Raw genomic sequence first — 4,653 nt, forward strand, 5'->3', positions numbered from 1 at the left:
TATACATCGCTAAATTCAAAATCTCATCATTACTTGGAATACCTCATCACGCTATGGTTAGAATGCAATAAGATTGAATTTCCTGAACGTTCCCAAACCCAAGTTCCCAAAAGTTATTGATTAACTTGAGCATCATAAGGTTTCACCACAGGTTTTTGTATTCTAAAAGGAAAGAGTGTAAATGTATTACTCCAAAATTTGAGTCTTGAGGTCATTTATAAAGGCATGTTTTGTATAATGCCAGAAAAAAAGTTTTTTTTGTATACAGTATACATAACTGAATTGTCAGTTTCAGCATGGCTCACCCCAGTGAGCAACAGCGAGTTGTTTTACGCGAGAACAAGCAAGAAAAATCCGACTGGGCAGAGCCAAACATAGGGTCACACACATAGGCAATTTTTTTTTACTTTTTTGTGATCATAATTTTCTGTCAATTAGTGAGTAAACATGTTCAGACATACAGAAACAAGAAAGTTTTTATAATGAAATAATCTCTCATGATGATATGGGGTATGCAAGTAGATTTTTCTGGTATGGTGTGTGACGGGCGGCACAATAGGTCATCTTTCTTAAAATTTTGCTATTCATTCTGAAATAAATTTTGCTTTTCTTTTATAATCAATACAAAAGTAGATTTTTAGCTTAGGTGTTTTTTCCTAACAAATGCAACTTTTTTTTACCATTCGCGTGAGCAAAGAATAGCTTGTTCCACGTGTCACAATTTTAGTGCATTTAGTCGCAGCCTGTTCTTCCTAAGTTATCTGAGGTAAAAATCTTTTATCTATAAAACGAGATTTGGCGAGAATTGGCGAGTTTGACCAGCCAAACTTGCTAATTAGCTGAAAATATAGCTAGTTTCGGTTTTATGGGCACATGGAAGTATTTGTGACACGCCGAACAATTTTAATAATATGACGATGTCTGCCTTTGTTTGAGATTTCATTTTGATACCTTGCATGGGAAAACATCGCTGGATATTCCAAGGCAAAAAAGCCAGTTTCTTTGAGAGAAATAAAAAATTAGAATTAATTTACGATGTTTCGAACTCAAAACATGGAGTTGGTCAATATTACCCTACTGATACAAACACTTGGCGTGATGCCCGTCAAATTGTGAGGTAATCTTTGAACTGAATGTGTGTTTTTAATGTATGATTACAAAAATCACATCGCATGGCGAAGGTGTAATAGATGGTATTGAGGAAAAGCATCAAACAACAGGTGCTAATGGCAGTGTACCGGAAAAAGTATGCCGTAAACTCAGCAGTCATTTGCGAAAGCTGCAACAACAATAACTTCCAAATCAGCGAAACCAATAAAGATATTCTCTATCTCAAAAGATAAGATTACTGAAACTGCGCAAATGTGCAAAGAACCCTGGTCCATGGTGCCTTTAATTCATGGCATTTGATCGTGCCATCACATTGCAATTAAAAAATAGTTATGTTGCTCTGATTGATTGATCCCACCTGGCAGCCAATTCCACACACACAAAGCAGCGAACATAATCAAGAAGTTACCACAAGAGATACTTCACAAACATTAATGGAGTTTTCACCACAAATGCTGGTCGCATTGGCCTATGACTCTGAAGTCAACACGGGAGAAATTCTCATTGCAAAGGCCAATGAAAGTAGCTGAACTATAAAGTACATGCACAGTGCACGCAAGAAGTTCATGCAGCCAAACCCCAACGACAAAAGAACCACCCAGATGAACTTTCCTCTTAAAGTATCTCCAGTTATTGCACCAGGGGTAACTATCAGGTCACTGTGGTACTTTTTACTAAAAAATGAGAAAATGATAACGCCAGAATATGACGATTTTAAGAAAAAATTGTTTACTGCATAAAAGTCTCACAATCTTTGAATCGTATGTGTCTTATAATTCACGGTTAAATAAAATAAGTATAATATATACTAATTTTAAATTATTAGTTGGTTGACCACATGTATATGGGTAGATGTTGTGACTCCAAATCATGACAATTTGTTGTCTAAATACTACAAAACGTAGAGAAATTCTGGATTTTTCGTAGTGTTATTTTTGTCCCACGCGTCACGGTACCGCGCGTCACAGTTCCGCGCGTCACAGGTGGTAGTCTTCTTTCAAACCTCACAGAATCATTAAACTTGGTCCTAAAAAACAAAACAGTACATATTTTAAGTAGAAGGGTAGTAGAGATATGAGCTTGCTGAACAATAATGTCATGTGTCAAAAACTTCAGAAGATTTTTGCAATTGATCACAAATCAGTTTTTGATGTCAAATTATGGTTATCACACCAGGTTTGATATTTAGTAATTTTTCAATCCATTACATGACAAGGATGAAACCTCATTCAGTGATAGTTGGTGCCAAGTGCTGCCTAAAGCAGCATAAATGATAGCAAAAGTTCACATCTAGGCTGTAAAGTATGCGAGGGAGCATTCCAATGTGCTGCGCCTCACAATCATGCCAAAAATGGCTGTGTCTGACTTTATGAGATCTTAAGAGCTTTATATGATCTAGCAAGACTAGCATGCAATATCAAGGAAAAACCTCGGCCATATGACTATTCATGATATAACAGAATGAAGAACACAGATCCTACTGATTGTATTTATATCAGGATTGAGTGACTAACATAGCCTCTTTAAGCATGTTCCGCATTACCAATTGAGGATTATAAGCCCAAGCAATCGAGTGAGAAACCTAGGCCCAAGGGAGTATATTGCCCAATATGAAGTGAGGAATATAGGCCCTTTGAGTATATTGCGCAATCTTGAGTGAGGAACATAGACCCAAGTGAGTATAACATGCTCATTATGAAGTGAGGAGTATAGGCCCTTTAATTATATTGCCCAATTTCGAGTGAGGAACATAGACCCAAGGGATTATAATATGCTCATTATGAAGTGAGGAGTATAGGCCCTTTGAGTATATTGCGCAATCTTGAGTGAGGAGCATAGAGCCAAGCAAGTGTAGTATGCTCGTTATGGAGTTAGGAATTTAGGCCCTAGTGAATACCTATATCGTAATATCTCGAGTGAGGAACATAGGCTCAAGCGAGTACGTTGTACAATATCGAGTGAGGAACATAAGCCCTCATGATTATAATTATATTATAATTGAGTGAGGGACATAGGCCCTCATTATTATATTCATAATAAAATAGAGTGAGAAACAGAGACCTTCATGATTATATTTATATTATAATAGAATGAGGGACATATTATATATATAATATAAATAACTATATATAGTTATGAGTGAGTAACTATATACGTAACTAGTAATAATATAACTAATTTAGGTAATAAAATATCAAAAATATAATATTGTTATAGTTATAATAAAATAGAGTGAGGAACATAGTCTTTCATTATTGTATTTATATTATAATTGAGCGAGGAACATAGGCCTTCATTATTATATTTATAACATGATGGAGTGAGGAACAGAGACCCTCATGATTACATTTATAATATAATAAAATGAAGAACATATTATTTTATAATATACATAACTATATACAGCTGATAATATAAATAATTTAACTAATAAAATATATATAATACAACATTGTTACATTTATAATAAAATAGAGTGACGAACAAAAACTCTCATGATTATGTTTATATTATAATAAAATGAGAAACATATTATGTTTATAATATACGTAACTATACATAGCTAATAATATAAATAATTTAACTAATAAAATATTTATAATATAACATAATTATATTTATAATAAAGTATAGTGAGGAACATAGGCCTTTCACGGTTTTTATTTTTATGCTAATAAAATGAAGGACACAGGCCATCAGAGTTATCTTTATAACAGAGTGTAGACCATAGGCCATCACGATTATATTTATAATATATTAGGGTGATGAACATAGGCCCTCATGATTATATTTATAATATAATAGAGTTAAGAATATAGGCCCTTATTACTATATTTATAATATAATCGAATGAGGAACTTTGGCCCTAATGATTTTATTTATAATATAGTTGAGTGAGGAGTATAAACCTCATGATTATATTTATACAGTATTATAATTGAGTGAGGAACATAGCCTCATGATTTTGTTTATTTACTATATCATTTAGTGTAGAGCATCGGTTTTCTTGGCATACAATATCATATGGTGGAACATTACGCCTAGAAGAAAAATTGTATAATATTACAGAGTACGTAACATAGGCTTACATGATTATGTTAATATTGTTATGGAGTGAGATATATAGAGTTTATGGCTTTTATAATTAGAAATGTAGGCTTACAAGAACGCTTGTCTATAATTAAATAAAAAAATGAAGTAGCCTTTGAATTTATCTATATTACTTTAAAATAAAAATGACTGAAAAAGATGGGTTTTTTTGCGTATTCTAATTTGATAATTCGTGTATTATCACTACTAATTTTTAGTGAACGTTCATTCGTCAGATCTTTTTATTTTCTCTCAAGTTCAGCAGAGCGGTTTGTATTTTCCCAACGGCGTGATTTCACAACGACGGTTTTAATTTAAACAGCAATAATTGCATTTGCTTTAAAAGTTGTCTGTCCTTTTCAGAAATTTTATCCGATTATGCGGAAAAGTGCGGAACATAGGGCCTTGCGGAACATAGGGCGTGCGGAACATAGACCTGTCACCGATCGACTT

This window comes from Watersipora subatra, chromosome 7 (assembly GCF_963576615.1).
Source record: "Watersipora subatra chromosome 7, tzWatSuba1.1, whole genome shotgun sequence".
NCBI classification, from domain to species: domain Eukaryota; kingdom Metazoa; phylum Bryozoa; class Gymnolaemata; order Cheilostomatida; family Watersiporidae; genus Watersipora; species Watersipora subatra.